Here is a 22,945-nt window from a genome sequence, read left to right as displayed (position 1 = left end):
AACAGTGATTTGTAGTTCTTGTCATAGAGATTTTTCACATCCTTGGTTAACTTTATCCCTAGGTATTTTATTTTATTTTTTTTGTGTCTATTGTAAATGGGCTAGCTTTCTTGATTTTTTTTTTCTACTAGTTTGTTGTTGGAGTATAGAAATGGTACTGATATTTCCATGTTGATTTTGTATCCTTCAATTTTGCTGAGATCATTTATCAACTCTAAGAGTTTTGGGGTAGAGTCTTTAGGCTATTCTATATATAGGATCATGTCACCTGCAAACAGGGACAATTTGACTTCATGTGTTCCAATCCAAATGCCTTTAATTTCTTTCTCTTCCCTGATTGCTCTGGTTAGTACTTCTAATACTGTGCTGAATAGGAGTGGTGAGAGTGGGCATCCTTGCCTTGTTCCTGTTCTTAAGGGAAAAGCTTTCAACTTTTCCCTACTCAGGATGATATTGGCAGTGGGTTTGTAATATATGACTTTAATTGTGTTGTGATACTTTCCTTCTATATCTAATTTGTTGAGAGTCTTTATCATGAAGGGATGTTAAAGTCTGTCGAATGCCTTTCACCATCTATTGAGATGATCATATGGTTTTTGTCTTTGAATTTGTGGATGTGATGTACCACATTTATTGACTTGTGCATGTTGAACTGTCCTCGCATTGCTCAGTTGAATCCCACTTGATCATGGTGTATTCTTTTATATATGTGTTGCTGTATTCTATTAGCTAATATTTTATTGAGGACTTTTGCATCTATATTCGTCAAAGATATTGGCCTGTAGTTTTCTTTTTTTGTCTTATCTTTGTCTGGTTTTTGTATCAGGGTGATGCTTGCCTCAGAATGAGTTTGGGGGAATGGCCTGTGTTTCAATTTTTGGAATTGTTTTTAGGGAATTGGTATTAATTCTTTAAAGGTTTGGTAGAATTCTGCAGTGAAGCCATCTGGTCCTGGGCTTTTCTTTGTTGGGAGACTACTGATTATAGCTTCACTCTCTTTGATTTTTATTGGTCTGTTCAGGTTTTCAGTGTCTTCTTGTTTCAGTCTTGGTAGTTTGTGTGTGTCCAGAAATTTATCCATTTCCTCTAGGTTTTCAAATTTATTGGTGTATAGTTGTTTATAATAGTCTCTAATGATACTTTCTATTTCTGAAGTATTGGTAGTAATATCTCCTTTTTTGTTTCTAATTTTTGTTATTTGTGTCTTCTCGCTTATTTTTTTATTTAGCCCTGCTAATGGCTTGTCTATTTTATTTATCTTCGCGAAAAACCAATTTTTTGTTTCATTGATCTTTTGTATTTTTTTGGGGGGGGGGTTCTATTTCATCTAATTCTTCTCTGATCTTAATTATTTCTTTCTGTCTACTAACTTTTGGGTTGTATTGTTCTTGTTTTTCTAGTTCCTTGAGGTAAATTATCAGGTTGTTTACTTGCCAGCTTTCCTTTCTTGTAAAGTAAGCATTCATTGCAATAAACTTCCCTCTTAGTACTGCTTTTACAGTATCCTACAGGTTTTGGCATGATGTGTCATTATTTTCATTAGTTTAAATAAATATTTTAATTTCCTGTTTAATTTCTTCTTGGACCCATATGTCATGAAGTAGACTGTAGTTTAATTTCCACATATTTGTATAGTTTCCAGAGTTTTGTTTGTTATTGATGTCTAGTTTTAATCCATTGTGTTCTAAAAAAATACATGAAATAATTCCAATTCCTTTGAATTTGTTGAGACTTGACTTGTGACCTAAAATGTGGTCTATCCTGGAGAATGTTCCATGTACTAATGAGAAGAATGTGTATTCTTAGGTTGTTGGATGAAATGTTGTTTAGATGTCTGCCAAGTCCAATTGGTCTAAAGTGTTGTTTAGATCTTGTGTTTCTCTGTTGATTTTTCACAGAGATCTGTCCGATGTTGAGAGTGGGGTGTTCGAGTCCAGTACTATTATGGTATAATTGGCTATATCTTTCTTTAGGTGTAATAGTGTTTGCTTTATATATCTGGCTGCTCCAATGTTGGGTGGGTATATATTTATGTTTGTTATGTCTTCTTGCTGCATAGATCCCTTTATCATTATATAGTGGCCTTCTTTAACTCTTTTTATGGTTTTTGGTTTAAAGTCTATTTTATCTGATAAAAGAATAGCTACTCCAGCTCATTTTTCATTTCTATTTGCATGGTATATCTTTTTCCATCCTTTCACTCTTAGTCTGTGTGTTTTTACATGTGAGGTGAGTCTCTTTAAGGCAGCAGATTGTTGAGTCCAGCTTTTTAATACAGTCAGTCTGTGTCTTTTGAGTGGGGAACTTAATCCTTTTACATTAAGAGTTATTATTGAAAGGTGTTGATTTACCCCTGGCATTTTATTGATTTTTGTTTGTATGTTTTAAATATTTTTTGTTCATTTCTTTCTGATTTACTGTTTGTCTTCTGTGTTTGTTGGTTTCTTGAGCTGGTAGATAAACTTCTTTTCTCTTTATTGTTTGCATTTTTGTTTCACTCATGGGTTTTGTTCTTTCTTGAGTATTCATGGTAGTGATGGATGTTTTTCAGGTACCAGGCACAGTACTGCTTTGAGAATTTCTTGTAAGGCTGGTCGTGTGGTGTTGAACTCCCGCAGTTTTTGTTTGTCTGGGAAATATACTATTTGTCCTTCATTTCAGAAGGATAGCCTTGCTGGGTAAAGTATTCTTGGCTGGCAATTTTTGACTTTTAATGTTTTGGATATATCCCATTTTCTTCTGGCTTTTAGGGTTTCTGATGAAAAATCTGCTGTTAGTCTGATAGGTGCTCCCTTATAGGTGACTTGATGCTTTTCTCTTGCATCTTTTAGGATTCTGTCTTTGTCTTTGAGCTCTGCCAATTTGACTGTAATATGTATTGGAGAGGACCTTTTTGGGCTGAATTTGTTTGGGGATTTAGATCCTCTGGGATCTGAAGATCTGTATCTTTCCTTATACATAGGAAGTTTTCTATTATTTCATTGAATATGTTTTCAATGCCCTTTCCTTTTTCCTCCCCTTTTGGAACACCTGTGATTAGGATATTTGAGCACTTAAGATTGTCTTCTGTCTCTCTTAGATTTTCTTCATTTTTTAAAATTCTTTTTTTTTTTGTTCTGCCTGAGTTATTTCAAAAAGGCCATCTTCAAGATCAGAAATTTTTTCTTTTACTTGTTCTAGCTTGCTGTTTAAGCTCTCTGTTGTGTTTTTTGTTTCATTGAATGAATCCTTCAGCTCCACAAGCTCTGCTACATTCTTTCTCAGGGCATTAATTTCCTTGTACATTTCCTCCTTCAGGTGCTGTATACTTTTTCTCATTTTATTCTGTTGTCTGAGGCTTCTTGTATCTCTTTGAGTTTCCTTAGATTTGTTGCTCTAAATTCCTTTTCGGTCATTTCAGGGACTTCCTGTTCTATAGGATCTGGTATTTGAGAATTATTATATTCATTTGGTGGATTCATATTTTCTTATTTTTTCATATTTCTAGGATCTGTGCATTGGTGTTTAGTCATCTGGGAGATGAGTTACTTTTTCTAATACCCTGGAGTGGGGTTATCAGAGGGTAGTTCCTCTTGCAGGTGTATTTTATAATGATGGTTGAGTTTTAGTAATGATGATGGTTTTTGTATTGGTTCCAGGTAGACACCATAGTGTAGTCTCTGTGAAAGTATTTTGGCCGGATTCAGTGTTGGAGTTGTGTGAGAGTGCCTCTGTGACGTAGTCCCTCGGGCACTTATTATTATTTCTTTGCTGAGGTTGGTGACCCCTCATCAGGACATGGGCAAGCTCTCATTTTAAAACACATCTATTGCTTGGTCTATATTTTGTTCTCTTTCTGGATCATTTCCAGCTGTGTTATGATGTTCTGAACAATATTCTCAGCATTCCACAACATTGCTGCAGCCTATAAAAGAGATTTTGGAGAGAGTTATAATCCTATGTTTAGTGATGATCACCATTCTGTTGGACCTGTATTTTTTGGAAATGGTCCACACCTTCTCCTCTCCAGGATTGTAGCCAATAAAATGTTCTTCAGAGATGCTGCTCCTACAGGGATGCTCCACTGTGTTCATGAGAGTCAGTGTGGCCTAGCGGAATGAGCACTTGCGTAGGAATCATAGAACTAGGATTATAGTCCCAAATCTTTGCTAACCATGTGCTCTTAGGTGAAGTTCATCTTCTAGGGCCTCAATTTCCCTATATGTGAAATGGGATCAAGAACACCTGCCCTGTTTACCCCACAGGATTATTCTGAGAATCAAGCGACATCATGGAAGTAAAAGATCATATTAAGTATTATATACCTGTAGAAAATGTTGATTAATTGAGACTTGAAGGCCATAGGATGTATCAAATAATTTTGCTTCCTTGGCCTAATTTCTTCTTATTTCTAAGCTCATGGGTTAGTGTCTACTTACAATAACTAATTTAATATGCATAACAATTAGAATGTTGTCACTGCTATCATTGCCTCATTATGGTTATACCACTCCACATTTAAAGATCAATTTTCTAAGAATCTCAAAATCCAGAGTAAAGCTGGGAGTCTAGAGGTTGACCTAAAGAAAGGTCCCTAAATAAATAAAATGGTTTTTGCTGGATACTCTACTCTATGGGAAAGGACATTGTCCTGAGTCTATTGGCTCTTCATTTAAATGCTGATGTGGTTTCTACCCCTCAGATATTTAGAAGTAGAAACAAGGGGTATGGAGGTGATGTGGGGAGGATTCCAGAAAGAGAACTTTGATATGAAAAAGAAGTGACAATTGAATTGAATTGAAGTGGAAGAAGAGTTTGAAAATATCTGAAAAAACATATAAGATCTGTAAAGCATTGTGATTTGGGTCCATTTTATGTTGGGGCCAATAGTTCTATATACCTGAACATTCCTTGAGTATATGATATACTCAGATTGATTGATGGTATAACAGCAATGAAATTGAGTCATCCATAATCATTTAAGAAGGCAAAAATTATTAAATGGTAGCTTTTCATTAATATGGTTAAATTATAAGAATTCTCAGTATTTAAAGGGATAAGCTTTATTTAAATTGAAAATTAATTTTCCTGGGCCGACCCCATGGCTCACTCGGGAGAGTGCGGTGCTGGGAGCGCAGTGGCGCTCCCACTGCGGGTTCAGATCCTATATAGGGATGGCTGGTTAGCTCACTGGCTGAGCGCGGTGCGGCCAACACCAAGCCAAGGGTTGCGATCCCCTTACTGGTCACAAAAAAGGAAAAAAAAAAAAAAAAGAAAATTAATTTTCCTTAATGGTGATTATCTGGCAATGCTGAATAAGCAGAACATTACTGTATTAATATTTTATTGACCATTATATTACCAAAAATATATGTTTTTAATTTTTCCCAGTTGGATGGCTTTGTATTGTTATACCTAATTTATAGGTAGAAGACACTGACAGGGTACTGTTATCCCAAATTTGTGGCATCATTTGAAGAGGAATACATGGTTCTTATCTCTTCTGGTATGTTACTAAGCACTATAAGTTGTATAGGGCTGTCCTATAGGCATTGTCTCATTTCATCTCCATAATGACACATTTTATTGTTTTTATTTTAAAAACATTTTTATTTTAATATTGTATATATTTGTGGAGTACAGTGTGTTATTTCAATACGTGCATATACTGCTGAATGATTCACTTAGGGTAGATAGCATAGTTTTGTACCTGTTAGTCCAGTACTTCTCCTCCCACCACCTCTCTCCCCTCCTGCATAATGATCCATTGAGGTACAAATTGTTGTTACTATTTTACAGATGGGAGTACTGAGGGTTAAGATTGGATCAGTGACCAATCCATTCATATAAGTGGTAGACCAATTTAAATCTAGGTCTTTTGAGTCTAAAGCTTACGTTTTTTTCCAAGTCTTCCAAGAGGGCATTATTGTGCTTTGTATTTTGGAACAGTTCTGGAAAGGAGATAGGGCATACAGGCTTTATTACGCTCATATTACCATGTGAGTATATTGAACTGAAAGGTGCCAAGCAACTTGCCCAAGGGACACATGATAGCTAAGAACCCAGATCTATTGATTTCTGGACCATTAACTATTTTAAAAAACATTTTATATTGAAATAATTTCAGACTTACTGGGAAGTTACAAAAATAGTACAAAGAACTTCAGTGTATCATTCATTCACATTCACTGATTGTTAACATTTTTCTTCATCTCCCTTATTCTGCTCTGAATATTTCTATATTGTTATTTTTCTGAACCATTTGAGAGTAAGTTGCATATATCATGACCCTTTCCCTTAAATCTTTCAGCATGTATTCCCCATGAACAATGCTATTTATTACATACCCACAGTACAACTATTAAAGTAAGGAAATTTAAGACTGATATAATACTATAATCTAAAGTCTATGTTCAAATTTCACTACTTGTCTCAATAGCTATAATTCTCCTTTATAGTTGTTTCATTTTCTGGTCTGGGAAACAGTCTGGGATTATGAATTGCATTTAGTTATCACTGGACCATTGCAGTAATATCTTATTGCTTCCCTCAACACATCTTGTCCCAAAGGTTTCATCTCTTGATTGAAAGATGTACATAAAATGAGTTAAAGGTTAAAAAAATGGGAATGTGGACACTCTTTCCTTTTCACCCACCTCAGGTTGATTGCATCTTCTGTGAAATCTCATCTACCACCTAGAATGATGAAGATAAAAATCACTTATTTTGCAGCAGCTTCTGCTTCCAACAGGATAGGGATTTGGGCCCCTTCTAGCTCTTCTGCTGACATCTAGGAAATCCCAGGTGTGTATAGGTTTGATCTCAGCTGTAATGCAGGAATGTAGCTGTGCCAAGATAGAGAAGGAAGAAAATCATCTTGAAGACTAATGAGTGGAATAGGGGGATAGATGATGGACAAACAAATGCTGTAGATTTATATAGGATGTTATTATTTCAGAGTAAATAATGTGCATCACTTTTATGATCATACTTGCATCTTATACCAATTCTTTTTTTAAAAATTGTGGTAAAAAACACATAACATTAAGTTTACCATCTTAACTATTTTTGAGTTTACAGTTCAGTGGTGTTAAGTATGTTTACATTGTTGTGCAACAGATCTCCAGGACTTTTTCATCTTACAACACTGAAACTCTACAACCACTAAACACTAATTCCCCTCCTCCCAGGCCTTGACAGCCACCTTTCTACTTTCTATTTCTATGATTTTGACTACTTTAGGTACTTCATATGAGTAGAATCACACAGTTATTTGTCCTTTTGCGACTGGCTTATTTCACTTATTACAAAGTCATCAAGGTTCATCCATGTTGTAGCATGTTTCAGAATTTCATTCCTTTTTAAGGCTGCATAATTATTCCATTTAAGACTGAATAATTATTCCATGGTATGCATATATCTCATTTTGTTTATCCATTCATATGTCAATGCAAATTTGGGTTGTTTCCACCTCTTGGCTATTGTGAATAATGCTGTGATAAACATGGGTGTGCAAATACCTCATTGAGATCCTGCTTTGAATTCCTTGGGATATATACCCAGGAGTGAAATTGTTGGATCATGTGGTAATTCTATTTTTAATTTTTTGAGGAACCACCATACTGTTTTCCATAATGTCTGTACCAGTTTAGCCTCTCATACCATTTCCTTGAAATAGGTAGGGTTGTTATCATTACACTTGTTGTACAAATAAAGAAGCTAAATGACTTACATATACAAAGTTACCCAGCGGTAAAGTTGACACTTGAATCCAGGTTTTGTGACTCTGCATTCAGTATCTCATTTCCTCCCCTCTTACTACTCTGTGCCATCCCTCCAGAGATCCTCAGACATGATTGTGGCATTTTTAGAATTTACCTTGAGCCTATGTGGTATAGCTGTCTCTTTGCTGAGTAAATGCCCTACCCTGTGTGTCTCATTCAGTACCTGATTTCTTAGAGTTCAGAATGCTGAATGTTGAGCAACATTGCTCTTGTGCCTAGGATTGCACACAGGCATATATGAAGAAACCACCAATTGGCACAGCTCTGTGAGTCTCTGAGGCAGTAGGTCTGTGATAGGGAAGTTTATTTTGTCAAGTTGAAAGGCACAATTGCTCTTTGATTTAGTTGCTGAGCACTGAGTCCCCTTTAGATTTCTGTAGATGGAAAGCAGAAACTTCAACATCACCTTTGAAAAGAAAATGCGTCTTCACACATGCAAAAAACTGCTGATCTGTAGGGAAAAAGTAGCAATTCCAAAAAAGGCATATGATTTTTATGTTTCTGTTGTAATAAATATAGCACTTTTCTCTAGAAATACTTTCTACCAAGAGTTGTGTCTCCCTGAACCGAGTTTTTTTGGACTTGGTTTTTCAATTTATTTGGTGCCTTTTTTCTTTCTCTAAGGATTGTGTCATTATTCTGTTCCACTAAAGTTAAAGGCATTTGACACTAGTTCTGTATCTGGACTCTGAGGCTAGTGGCATGAAAGCTTCCAAGATAAACTCCCAGAACCATAGATTCCTGAGTAAAGACTACTGCTAGAGTCTGTAGACTTGAAACGTTTGGTGGCTGTGCTCTTTTTCCACACAGGGACATTTGGCAGCTGGGACTGTTATCTTAATTCTTAATTGGCTTTGTTTTTTTTTGTCTTCCCATCTCACCCACTTGTAATTTAATGATGGCTTGTTCAAATTCCAGTCTTGTAGGACACTATCATTCTTTCTAGGCAGGCTATCAAAATGTTGAATCTTTATTTTAGATACTCCTGTACAATTGCAACTCTCTATTAGGAGTTCTGTGAAAACCTCCCCCCACCCAATTTTATATTGTAATGTATGAGAAGGTGCTTATGTTTGTCTTTCTGAGAGAGAGAGAGAGAGAGTCAGAGAGTCCATAGTGCTCATTTGATTTCCAGAGCTTAAAAACTACTTGGCCATATGTGGAACTTATCTTGGCCCTTTTTATTATGAAAATATACGGAATCATTTGCAAACCTGACATTTAGTCATTATTTACTTTGTCTTTGCTTTGAGTCAAAACCCAGCTAAAGCATTTTCCCCACATCCTACTGACTTCCATATTTTGGTTCCTGGTATCCCTAGCCTTGCCGGTCAGCCAGACTTGAAACCTTCAAGACAGCCTTACTTCCTTTCTCTTTTTCTTTCTTTCTTCCTTCCTTCCTTCTTTCTTTCCTTTCTTACTTCCGTCCCATCTAACAAATGGTCAAGTCTGGTAGTTTTGCCTCCAGCAGTATCTTTTGCATTTATCTCCACCTTTCTCTTGCCCCTCTCCCTGCTGCATTTCAAACCTTTGTTACTTTTTGCCTGTGCAAACACTAATCCCCAACTGTCTATTTCTTTCTCCTTCAGTTCATCATATACCTATTCCAGATTAACTGTTCCAAACCAAAGCACCTATCATGCACTTCCTGTTCAGAAATATGCAGTGGCTTCCCATACTGCCACCTTCTTCAAGAAAAGGGTGTTCAGCCTCACCTTGAAGTTTTTCTGGATTATGGGCCCAACTGTCTTCTCTAATCTCATCTCCTGCTACATCCCTTTATATCTTACGCTGTCAAGCTAAATTGGACTCCTTATTGTTTTCCAAACCTATGCTCAGCTCTGTTCCTCCTCACTACTTTTTGTTCAGAGCATTCTTTTTTTCTGGAAACTCTTGCCTCCAGCCATCTCTGTTGAAATCCTCCCATCCTGCAAGGCCCATCTCACATCCTGCCTTTTCCTTGCATTCCTCTCAGATCTCCCCAATTGAATGTGAGTTTTTCATTTGAACTCTCAGGACAATCTACATTTCATGATGTTTTTATGATGCTTGATATTACAGATATTTATGCACTCATCTTTATTAGTACATTGTATGCTCTGGCAAAAGCTGTCTTTTAGTAGTCTTTGTGTTGTTGTGGGGTGAATGTACAGAGGAATCCAAGACCTGCGTCAGTGTTGTAGTTTTATAGCTCTTTTCTTGCAGCTCTTTGTTCAGTCTTACGGCGCCTCTTTTTGATTGCAAGCAAGGAGGGCACTGGGGAGCAAGAACTCCTAGCCAGTGTCTCCCAGAACAAAGGAAAAGACCCCCTTATCTATCCTAAATTCCCACCCTTCTCCCTCCTAGGTTCTCATTCAGGTCTTCTTATGTAAATGAGGGATGCTGTCCTGCTAATTTGGATTGGCTGATTATGGGACACAGTCCATTGGTCACTTTAGGAGCCTAATTTGCCTCTGGCCCCGTGTGTGTGTGTGTGTGTGTGTGTGTGTGTGTGTGTGTGTGTGTGTGTGTGTGTGTGTGTGTGTGTGTGTGTGTGTGTGTGTGTGTGTGTGTGTGTGTGTGTGTGTGTGTGTCTGATTATGGGACACAGTCCATTGGTCACTTTAGGAGCCTAATTTGCCTCTGGCCCCGTGTGTGTATGTGTGTGTGTGTGTGTGTGTGTGTGTGTCTGATTATGGGACACAGTCCATTGGTCACTTTAGGAGCCTAATTTGCCTCTGGCCGTGTGTGTGTGTGTGTGTGTGTGTGTGTGTGTGTGTGTGTGTGTGTGCGCGCGCTGTTATCTCATAGAGGGCAGGCCCAAGAAGCAAGCAGGGTAAATGGCAGGGGCCAGAGTTTACAGTGGAGCATAGAGTTTCTCAAGTGGAAAAGGGAAAGCTTAACAATTAGAAAATGCTTAGGGTTCCCTGCAGCAGTGTTACTGAGCAATTTAATTCTAGAGCTTTGCATATATCAGGCTTTCAGAAAGTATGTGTGGAATTGAGTAGTGTTTTATTTAGCTTTTTTTATTGTTCCGGTAGTCTATCTGGAATCTTTTTAGGCCAGGCGCAAATGCTACCACCTTTGGGACGTCTTCTCAGTTAGAATTAGTACTTTGTCCCCTGATGGTCACTTATGCGTTGTTTATAGTGCACTTATAGCCATCTGTCTTGTTATTAAGTCAGCTGTATTTGTGAATATCTCTCTTCCTTCCCTGGTGAGAGATTGGTTCTGATTTATCATTGTATATCTGATGCCATTTAGCATAGTGCCTGGTTCATAATAAACATTCAGTGACTTTTAGTTGTATTGTGTAACTCTTTCCATATAATGGTCCTAAATTTTCTACTTTTTTTTAGCTTTTTAAGATAAGATATTCTTATGACTAATCAGCTACATTCATACTGTGATTAGTGTATAAAAAAAACCTTTCTCCAAATTATTTGAGACCCTGTCTAAGAATTCTGTCTTTGTCATAGTCATGAATGGTGAAGTTCTAATATCCACTGGGAAGTAGGGGCTGTATAAACGTATCTGGGATGGAGGTTGAATGCAAGTGCAGAAGATGAGGGCATTACAGTAGTCCCCCATTATCCATAGGGAATTCGTTCTAAGACCCCCAGTGGATGCCTCAAGTTGCAGATAGTACCAAACCCTACATATGCTAAGTTTTTTCCTATACATACATACCTTTGATAAAGTTTAATCTATGAGTTAAACATAGTAAGAAACTACAACTAATAATAAAATAGAACAATTATAACAGTAGAAGTTATGTGAATATGGCCTTTCTCTCAAAATATCTTATTGTATTATACTCACCCTTCTTGTGGTGATGTGTGAGAATGAAAAAATGCCTACATGATGAGATGAAGTGAGGTGAATGATGTAGGCTACTATTGACCTTCTGATAATACGTCAGAAGAAGGATCATCTGCTTTGGGAGAACCTGGATCATTAAGCCCTGACATTGTCAATGGTTGGACGTCATGAGCAGATGATGTCAATGACTAACTGGTGTATACAGTGTGGATATACTGGACAAAGGGATGATTCATGTCCTGGGTGGGACAGAGCAGGACAGTGCTCAGTTTAAAACTTACGAATTGTTTATTTCGGGAATTTTTCTTTTAACATTTTCGGACCATGGTTGGTGACAGGTAACTGGAATCACAGAAAGTGAAACCACGGAAAAGGGTGGACTACTGCAAAAAAAAAAAAAAACCTGCTTGTGAATCTAGTATTAACAATCAGTGAAAACTTAGTGAGGATAGTCTACATTATGCTGCAGTATCAACTAACCACCAAAATATCAGTGGCTTATAACAACAAAGGTTTATTTCTTGATCATCATACATATCCATGGAGGTTTGGCTGAGGTCTCTGCTTATCATAGATATTCAGGGGCTGAGGATGGTGGAAGCTCCATTTTCATACATGCTTTTATGATCACTGGGGCACGGGGAAAAAAAGAACACGATGGTTTGCTCTATGGCTGTTAAAGCTTCTACTGGAAATAATATGCATTACTTTTGCTTATATTACATTGGCCAAAGCAAGTCACATGGCCATAGCTGCCTTTGGAGAAGGCAGGGAAATGCAATTATGCAAGGTGCCTTAAAGGAAGAATCATCAATATTTGGTGAACAGTACTACTATCTACCACTCATGGTAAAGACTTTATGAAAAGAATATAGCAAAAACCTAATCCAGGCTGCTGGAAAAGGGCAAAGGAAAGGGATGAGGAAGTGTTGGGCTCAGTCAGTATGTTAGTTCTTAAGAGGTGCATGTTTGGCACCTTTTATATACTAGGCACTGGGATGTATGATAAACAAGACTAACATGGTCTCTGCCTTCAGGAAATTTATATTGCAGAGTCAGACAAAAAACAAGTAAGTAGACAAAATAATGGTAAGTTGTAATAAAAACTGTGATAGGAATAAACAAAGGCTTAGAGAGTAACAGAAGGGAACTTTCTACTGGTAAAGTTGTCACAGAAGACCTCTCAGAAGAGGTGACATTTAGTTTGAGGACTGAATGCTTAAGAAAGTACCAACCACACATAGATATGGGTAGGGATTGGGAAGAATATTCCAGGCAGAGAACAGTGTGTGCAAAGACTGTGAGGTTGCAAAGAGCTTGCATTTTTTCTCCTTCAAAGAACTGAAAGAAGACCAGTGTGGTTGGAAGTAGTTGCTTGATCACTCAGGGCCTGTAGGCCATGCTAGGGAGATACAGTGTGAACCCATCAGAGAGTTTAAAACAGGAAGATTCAAATGATGTGATTTAGATTTCAAGCTAAGTCTGGCAGCACAGTGGAGAATGAATTCAAGATGGGCAAGAATGGATGAGGGGAGACTAGTTAGGTAGTAGTTGCAGTAGTGCGTTTGAGAGATAATGATGGCTTGAATGAGGATGGAGATGGAGAGAACTGTTTAAAAGAGATATTTAGAAGTTTACATAAATGTGACTTGTTAATGGATTGGATATGGAAGATGAGGGAGGTCTCAAGGATGACTCTAGATGGATGATGGGGCATTTTTCTCTGCAATGGGGGATCTTGGAGAGGACTAGTTTTGTGGAAAAGATTGGGCATTAGATTAGATTAGATTTTATATACATCGAGGAGCCTTCCTGATTCATAGTCTGAGGCAGCACATTGTCACTAGGTTAGGGCCTTAGCTCTCTGATGCTGTGTAAATGTGATCCTCATTCAAGGCAGACAAATCAGAGCCAGTGACTTCTTTATAAGCACGATAGCCCTATGGTCTTATATGGTTTCTTTCCCACCATTAAATGAATCATCACCACAGCAGTGGAACACATAGAAGGGGTTGGAGAACATTTTGTGGGTTTGAAAATTTTCAGCAAAAGATATGTTGGCTTGAAATCTTTGTAAACCATTCCACAGGGTTATTATAGTTGCACCTGAAATCAATTAATGGAGTAGCAGATGAATAACTAAAATATTCAAGCATTGGGGCACTGTGGAAGAGGGTGATCATTATGTGGGTCTTTCTGAAACAGAGTAGGGCTAGGCCTGTGAACCAGACTGACTCCATTTTCTCTGCAGAGGACACTTTATTACTTTTCCACTCCTCAGTCATGAGGCTTCCAGGGCAAATGATTATCCCATGAGCCTCCCTAGTAAAGTAGACTATGATAAGAGAGGAAGCAGATATTTACTGAGTTGCAAAACCCATCCCCAAGGCTTCTTTACCGTAATTGTAAAAGTTACAGATTAACCTTAAGACCCCTTTAGGAATTCCCACCTGTGCACAAAGCTTCAAGGTGACTGCTACATGACCCTCCTGGGGTGACAATGATGAATATCACTGCCATCTTGGACCTAGTGAGCATGCACCCATGATGCAACCAGGAAGAACAGAATGGACCACCTCTAGTGACACTGGCTTGTACCCCTTAACTCCTTTCCCTATAAATGACCTTGAACAGATTCCCTTGGGGGGCTAGCTTTGCTGTCACTACCCACCTTATGCATAAATCTATCTCCTATTTTAATAAAGCATTGCTTGCTTTACTGCTGGGTACATTGTTCATTTCTATGACTTTGGAATCTAAGAGCCTAATTTAGTCACTGGTGAAAATTGGAAAGCTTTGGGCACCAGAGAAGATTCTAGCTGCAAGAGGCAAGTGGCCACTGGGGCTTTTTTGCTCCCATGTCTCTGCTGCTGGTAAATCTCTCCTGGAGTCTACAGCCTAAGTTCTGACAAGGCAATGCTTTATTCTCTTTTACTCTCCTTTTCCCCTTTTCTTCCTCTTTAAAGTGACTGTCAGACAACTACAGCTTACACTCCTCTCAGCCTGTGAGAAGCATGCTCCCTCTGGCCAGCAGCAGCTTGCCCTGATGGGTAACTTGCAGAGATGGGAAGGCCAGTCCTAGACCATGGAGACCTTGCTTGAGCAGGTTCCCCCTGACAGGGTATTCATGAGACTGGTGGGATTCATTCCCATGCTGTGCAGTGACTGGAAGTCCGGAAGCCACTAAAATTCTCTTTACCTTTCTCTGATTTTCTGAGCACTCTCTGCTGTTTGGTTGGATTGTGTCCACTACTATGTAGGTATGCCTTGGAGAGCTCCTGGCTATGCTTTGTTTCTGATTTTCTGAGCCCTCTTCTGCTGTTCTGTATAGGTGGTGCTCCTTGAAGGGCTCGCAGCTATGCTTTGTTTATCTGAATTAAATCTAGGCGGTACTTTTCTTCTTTGTGCTGACAGCTTTTATCAATTACTGTGTCCGTGGAATAGGTTGGCCTTGCTGATTGGGACAAAGATAAACTGGACCCCACTGTCTCTTTTCTCTTTGTTTGTTTGCTTGGTTAGACATTTAGTTGAGTACCGGTAATCTGGATAAACCTTCCAATCCCTGAACCAACTTTTGGACTTTCAGGTCATTTGTTCAGCATGAGAGGGCATGCCGAGCCTGGTCTGTCAGTAATGTTTCTATCATTGAATAGAATATAAGTTGAGGACAGTGGTCATACATGCAGTCATGAGCAAGTATAAAAGTGTCTTCTACAGATATTACCATATAAATAGCTAGTAAAAGGAAAAGGAGAGAAAAGGCAGGACACAACATAAAATCAAAGACAGCTTCAGTTTCTTTGCAGCACTTTGTGCTCCAATTGTTTTCCTATAGATGGTCTGATCAGGAAATAGCTGGCTCCAGGACTGGCTCCCAGTCTCTCTTGACAGCCCCCCTACCTGAAGCAAGATTATTTATTTATTTATTTATTTTTAATTTTTTAAATTTTATTTTGTTGATATACAATGTGTTTGATTATTGTGGCCCATTACCGAAACCTCCCTCCCTCCTCCCTCTCCCCCCTCCCACCCAGCAATGTCCTTTCTGTTTGCTTGTCGTATCAACTTCAAGGAATTGTAGTTGTTATGTCTTCTTCCCCCCTCGTTTTTTTTGTGTGTGTGTGAATTTATTTATTTATTTTTAGCTCCCACCAATAAGTGAGAACATGTGTTATTTCTCTTTCTGTGCCTGACTTGTTTCATTTAATATAATTTTCTCGAGATCCATCCATGTTGTTGCAAATGGCAGTATTTCATTCTTTTTTATAGCTGAGTAGTATTCCATTGTGTAGATATACCACGTTTTCCATATCCACTCATCCGATGATGGACATTTGGACTGGTTCCAACTCTTGGCTATTGTAAAGAGTGCTGCGATGAACATTGGGGAAAAGGTATACCTTCAACTTGATGATTTCCATTCCTCTCGGTATATTCCCAGCAGCGGAATTGCTGGGTCATATGGTAGATCTATCTGCAATTGTTTGAGGAACCTCCGTACCATTTTCCATAGAGGCTGCACCATTTTGCAGTCCCACCAACAATGTATGAGAGTTCCTTTTTCTCCGCAACCTCACCAGCATTTATCGTTCAGAGTCTTTTGGATTTTAGCCATCCTAACTGGGGTGAGATGGTATCTCAGTGTGGTTTTGATTTGCATTTCCTGGATGCTGATTGACGTTGAGCATTTTTTCATTTGTCTGTTGGCCATTTGTATATCTTCCTTAGAGAAATGCCTACTTAGCTGTTTTGCCCATTTTTTAATTGGGTTGCTTGTTTTTTTCTTGTAAAGTTGTTTGAGTTCCTTGTATATTCTGGATGTTAATCCTTTGTTAGATGTATATTTTGCAAATATTTTCTCCCACTCTGTTGGTTGTCTTTTAACTCTGTTAATTGTTTCTTTTGCTGGGCAGAACCTCTTTAGTTTGATATAATCCCATTTGTTTATTTTTCCTTTGGTTGCCCGTGCTTTTGGGGTCGTATTCATGAAGTCTGTATCCAGTCCTATTTCCTGAAGTGTTTCTCCTGTGTTTTCTTTAAGAAGTTTTATTGTTTCATGGTGTATATTTAATTCTTTAATCCATTTTGAGTTGACTTTAGTGTATGGTGAAAGGTATGGGTCTAGTTTCATTCTCCTGCATATGAATATCCAGTTCTCCCAGCACCATTTGCTAAAGATGCAGTCTCTTCCCCAGTGTATAGGCTTGGTGCCTTTGTCAAAGATCAGATGGCTGTAGGTGTATGGGTTGATTTCTGGATTCTCTATTCTATTCAGTGTGTCTGTTTTTATGCCAGTACCATACTGTTTTGGTTATTATAGCTTTGTAGTTTAAATTCAGGTAGTGTTATGCCTCCAGCTTTATGTTTTTTGCTCAGCATTGCTTTGGATATGCATGGTCTTTTGTTATTCCATATAAATGTCTGGATATTTCTTTCCATTTCTGAGAAAAATGTCAGTGGAATTTTGATGGGGATTGCCTTGAATTTGTATATCATGAAGCAAGATTATTAAATCACCTTTTTGTTAATGTTGGAGGATGGAAGGAACCTTATCTGAGAAGTGAAAGAAAATGAGCCTAAACGCCAGGTACTGAAAGGAAAAGAATCTGCCGGGCTGTACTAAAAATGGAGAGCAGCAACTGGTATCAAGGTGGGAGGGCTTATATAGGTTGTAAGAAATGCTGATGTAATCAGGGAGGGGCTTGGTGCTGGTGTGGAGGAGTTCCTATTTCTCAGAAACCAGGAAGTTTCTTGTAAGGGAAAGGCTGGTGGCCATTTTGTGCTGAGTGTGTGTAATATGGTACTGGTCACATCCAAGATGGTGCTGTTCACATCCAAGGTCCATCATTCCCGCCTTTTAAGTATAGGGAGAAGGGAAAAGGGGCAAGGGTCTCTTTCTTCTGAAGCTACTTCCTGCTGGAGATGGGCAAAAATATGAAAAAAATAAAACATTTAGGTGGCGGTGTATTGGTTTTGTGTGGGTAGGCAGTATTCTTCTGGGGAAGGGTCGACGGTTCTCAGGGGATGATATCCTCCTCCCAGGAACAATTTGGTGACCTTTTGGTTGGTGAAAGCCTGCATACATTCCTGTATGAAATTAGAGAAACACTGAAAGAGGCAGGGACCAAGAAGGACAAGTCCCATCATGGTTAGGAGTCTGACATGTTTTGTCCTGAAGTCCTCCCCCATCACTATAGCCTAGGTGAGTGGTTTGGGTGAAGCAGAAATGTTTTTTCGGTGGGGGCACAGGACTCCAGCAGAATCCCCTTTGGAAAGAGCTATCCAGTAGTTTTTGCCCCCATAAGAACATGATGTGGCAGTTGTCTGGCCATAGCATGTTGTGGGAACGGATGTCAGGGATGTGAATGTGTCCTGTAGGGTTTCCCAAAGATTCTGGGTGGCAGACTCAGGAGGTTGGAAAGTGTCCTTCCATCCACCAAGACCTTGGTTATACATTGTGAACAGGGTGTGGCATATGTCTCTGTTAGGAAAAGAAGCAAGGGGACGAGAAAAGCAAGCATTCAGGGGCTGAGAGGTTGAGAGTGTGCATAGTCGGAAAAAGAAGAGGGTAACCTCGTCGGGGTGTAACCACAGAGGGTGCCCTGCCAGGCTAATTCAGTTACCCACTCAAGGATGTCTTCAACATGAGGTGGCAGGTCAGGACCAGTCTTGGAGCAGCTCCTGTGTGAAGGATGCAAAGTGGGCCTCAAGAGTGAGAGGATAATCGCTGGGGGAAAGATCATCCTTCTTCTAGGATTGGGGGAAGAGTGGAGGTCCTGTAGATTTTCAATTCTGTGGGTCCTAAAATAGATGAAGTGTAAGGAGATGTTGGGTTGGGGGTTGAGCAGAGGGATACCTCTGGCTTGGTGTTAACAGATTCTTTGGGTAAAATCTCAGGTGCTAGTTTTACCAATGATAAGTGATACCAAGGGGCCTTTCCTAGTACCTTTACTGCCATGGGGGTGGTGAGAAGTACTGTATAAGGCCCTTCCCAACATAGTGAGAGGGGCTTTGGGATTTGGGTTTTAATATACAGTTGCTGTCCTGGGCTCAGTTTAAAATATGAGGAGGTCGTGGGGAAAGGATGAGGTAATAGAAGGTTGGCCTGTTCTCGAAGAAGAGCCCAAATGAGCAAAAGAGTAGGGAGATACTGGCCTAAAGACGATGAACAGGAAGGGAGAGGTGTGAGAGTGAAGGGTCTACCATACATAAGTTCGAAGGGGCTGAGGCCTGTGGGTTTGCAGGGGGCAGCTCGCAAGTGAGTGAGTGCTAGAGAGAGAAGTTGGATCCAAGGGAGGTGAAGTTCCATGGATAGCTTGGTGAGGTGTGTTTTTATGAGGTGATTGGCTTTTTCTATTAGCCTGATGACTGAGGCTGATATGGTATATGTAAGTCCCATTTGATAAGTAATGCCTATGCTGTGAGTTGTATAATCTGGGAAATGAATGCTGGGCCATAATCACACTGGAGGCTGGTGGGCAAGCCAAAATGAGGGATGATTTCTGAGGTGAGAGCATGCGTTACTGCTGTAGCATTCTCTGAAGTGCAGGGAAAAGCCTCAACCCAACCTGAGAAGGTATCTACTAAGGTTAGAAGATAGCATGTCCTTTTGTGGGGAGGCATGTGAGTAAAGTCTATTTGCCAATCCTGACCAGGAGTGTATCCTCTGGCCTGGTGGGTGGGAAAGGACCAAACTTGGAGACCACCTTGATTGGAGCAACAAGTACACAAAGAACAATTTTGAGTGATTTAAGTAACTTGGCCATGTGGGGAGAGTGATATAAGGGCTGAAAAAGGCATAGTAGGGGTTCATAGCCTATATGAACTGAATTATGGAAATCTAAAAGGATTTGTTCAGTTTGTGTGTTTGGGAGGACATAGTGACTTGAGAGAGTATATCAGATGTCCTTCCTCTGTGCTCCCAACTGTTGGAAGTGTTGTATTTCTTGGGGTGTGTATTGGGGTAAGGGTGTTGAAGCCATGAGAAGGACCTAAGTGTGAGAGGAAGAGTGGGGGCCTGGTGATTGGGCAGCCTATTTTGCAGTTAGATCCACCCGTTTCTTTCCCTGGGCTATGCAGTCATTGGAGTTTTGGTGTCCTCTGTAGTGTACAACCCCAACCTCCTTCGGGAGTTGTGCAGCCTCAAGAAGTATCTTGATAAGATGTCCTTTTTTTATGGGCCCTCCTTGAGTGGTCATGTATCCTCTCTCGTTCAATATGGCCACACAGGTATGTAGGATGTGGTAAGCATACTTAGAGTCAGTGTATATATTGACTCATTTTTTACTTGTCAGAGTGAGAGTGCAGGTGAGGGCAATGAGTTCTGCCTGTTGGGAAGTGGTGTTAGGGCGAGGGGGGCAGCTTCAATAGTTTGTGTTAGAGTTACTATGGCATAACCTGCCCAGGGGTGGGTGTGGAGGTGGCATTCCCATCTATGAACCATGTATGTTGTGATGTGGGGAGATGTGTGGAAAGGGAATGAGGAAGAGGTCTAAAGCCTCCATGCAGTTATGTTCTAAGGATCATGAGTGTTTTGGGATGAGAGTGGCTGGATTTAAGGGAGCGCAAGGTTTAAAGGAGAAGTGGTAATTTTCAATGAAGGTAAAGTGGATAATTTGTAGGTGGGGAGGGGAGAAAATTGACATGAATCTATGGCTGAGAAGGTCTTGAAGATGATGGGGGAACAAATGACTGTTTATTGTCCAAAAGTTAGTTTAGAGCTTTCTTGTGGTAGAAGGGCAGCTGCTGCCAAGGCCCGTAAACAAGGGACCCATCCCTGGGCTATGGTGTCTAGTTGTTTAGAAAGATATGCAACGGGGGAGAAGATATCTCTTGCCTGTTGTCCCAAAACCCCGACCGCCAATCCTTGGATTTTGGTGATGTATAGGATAAAAGGATGAGATAGGTTTGGGAGGGATAGAGCTGGGGCTGTGAGGAGAGGAGCTTTTAATCGCTGGAAAGGAGAATGAATGGGCTTTGTGGGATTTAAGGGAATGGCAGGATCCCCTTTGCCTCATAAAGTGGTTTTGATAGCATGCTAAAGTTTGGAATCTGTAGGTGAAGATACCCTGCAAGCCCCAAGAAAGAAAGGATTTCGCCCTTTGTGGTAGGAATAGGGAGTTCAGAAATTAAACTCTTGTGATCCACCATTATTTCTCTGGTGTTAGGGGTGAGGTGGACTCCCAAATAGGTGACTGAAGGAGGAGAAATTTGGGCCTTGCTGGGGCATACTCGATATTGCCTGGAGGCCAGGAAATTAAGGAGAGCAAAAGTGTGGGCCTGTGAATCCTCATAGGAGGGGCTACAAAGGAGGAGGTCATCCACATGTTGTATTAAAGTGCTGGAGGATGGAGGAAGTTCAGATAAGTATCGAGCTAAAACCTGGCTGAAGAAGTGGGGGCTATCCCAAAACCCCTGAGGTAGTACTGTGCAGGTGAGTTGTTGGGAACGGCACATATCAGGATCAGTCCAAGTGAAGGTGAACAGGTTTTGACAGGAAGGGTGAAAGGGGATAGAAAAAAAGGTATCTTTGAGGCCAAGTGCAGAGAAGAAATGGGTTGTTGTTGGGATTGTGCATAGAATGTATAGGGGTTAGAAACGATTGGGATTATGTGATTTGGGTCCATGTGAAGGACGACAATGGCTCACACAGGACACCTATTATTTTGGGCATGTTCCTCATCTGCCTGTTGTTGGGCCGTTATACAGGCCTGCTCCCTGTCCTCAGGGGACAAAGTAGTCATGAGAATCATAAAAATATCATGTCAGGGAAGATCAAAAGACTCGGCGAGATATCTGAATTCCTTAAGATATATGTCTGGGTCAGACTGGAAAGATCCCAGTCATTTTTTGCTTTGGGAGAGATTGAAAGAGAAAATGGGATATGGACCTGGACAATTCCCTTCATCCCTGCCACTTCACAGAAGAAGTATAAAGGAGCTGGAGCTGAGGTGGGGTTGTTGCCTGATGAAAAGGAAGAAAGAGAGGGGTTGGGTGGCTGAGGACAAAGAGAGGGAAAAGGTGAAGGAGCTGGTGGAGGATCTGGAGCATAAAGAGGTGGTCGGGGAGCAGAGCAGTCTGATGGATCAAAAGATTGATCTGAGTCTGGAAGGGGAGGTCAGGTATGAGCTAGGAGAATTTGAGACATAGGACAGTTTTGACAGAGAGGACTCGATCTGAGATAGAAGAAGGCTTGAACATAAGGAATCTGTCCAGCTTTGCCATTTTGGTGACAAAAGTTGCCTAGGTCTCTCAGAGTATCCAGGTGGAAAGTGCCATTTTCTGGTCACTGGGATCCATTGTCTAGTTTGTATTTAGGCCAAACCTGATTGCAGTAGAAAATGAGGCATTCAGGTTTTACCGTCTCCCTGGAGGCTGAGAGATTGTAGACAGCCCAGATGCACAGAGCGTTGAGGAAATTGGCAAGGAGATACCCCAGAGGCATAGAGCATGGATGTTTGGATTGTGAGGATCCCATTTAGAGGGTAAGAAAGGAGGTGATCAGTCCCAGTAGAAGAAGAGTAACACCAAGGAGCATCCTTGTTGGTGGGCACTTTCTTTTCGAGAGAGGAGCTGCTGACTGGCTAGAGGAGCGTCTGGTCTTTGGGATGTAGGCAGTAGTCAGAGAGAGTAATTGGGAGAACCCCATAGAAGTAGGACAGACCCACTGACTCACCCTGAATTGAAACCGATGGTGGACGTGTTGGTCTGAAATGGCAAAAGGAGAGAGTCCCGGAGCTACCCAGTTTGGCAGGTCCGGGAAGGGCAACCGGGGGCCCAATCAACCCAAGAGAGGGGGTCGTCCGAAGGTCCTGGCCAGGACCCTTCCTGGGTTTCGGCACCAAAGTGAAAGAAGGTGAGCTGAAACGCTGGGTACCGATCAAGTTTTATTAAAGGAAAAAAATCTGCTGGGCTGCACTCAAAATGGAGGGCAGCAATCGGCATCAGGGTGGGAAGGCTTATATAGGTTGTAAAGAAGGCTGACGTAATTAGGGAGGGGTTTGGTGTTGGTGTGGAGGAGTTTCTATTTCTTAGAAACTGTGAGATCTCTTGTAAAGTAATGGTTCATGGCCATTTTGTGCTGAGTGTGTGTGAAATGGCACTGGTCATGTCCAAGATCCATCAAGAAGAAAAAGTAGCAAGGAAGAGCAGTGTTAGATCTGCCAGTGATAAAAGGAAGATGGTGGCAATAAAGAGAAGAAGCCCAGGGAATTAAGAGAGTTAAGGGTTAACTAGTTAACCTTACAGACAAAAAAAAAAAAAAAAAAGAAAGAAAGAAACAGACTCTCAGAATGTGTGGAAATGGATTCAGCTACCTGGGAAACTGTAGACTTGCACATGAGAAATGTAATTGGCTTCAGTTATAAGAGGCCTGGGACACT

General features: G+C 40.3%; 1 protein-coding gene and 1 pseudogene across 1 annotated transcript in view; both read left to right on the top strand.

Annotated features, from left to right (window-relative positions):
- The window catches only part of OPHN1 (oligophrenin 1), a 440,991-nt gene that overhangs the window by 46,293 nt on the left and 371,753 nt on the right, over positions 1–22,945 (top strand). The gene's annotated exons all lie outside the window — the stretch shown is intronic.
- LOC134367067 (non-histone chromosomal protein HMG-14-like) overlaps positions 22,277–22,945 on the top strand; it is a 69,778-nt pseudogene continuing 69,109 nt past the window's right edge.

Source organism: Cynocephalus volans, chromosome X (genome assembly GCF_027409185.1).
Source record: "Cynocephalus volans isolate mCynVol1 chromosome X, mCynVol1.pri, whole genome shotgun sequence".
Taxonomy (NCBI): domain Eukaryota; kingdom Metazoa; phylum Chordata; class Mammalia; order Dermoptera; family Cynocephalidae; genus Cynocephalus; species Cynocephalus volans.
The sequence above is the reverse complement of the archived record's forward strand: the minus strand, read 5'-3'. Positions and strand labels throughout refer to the sequence as shown.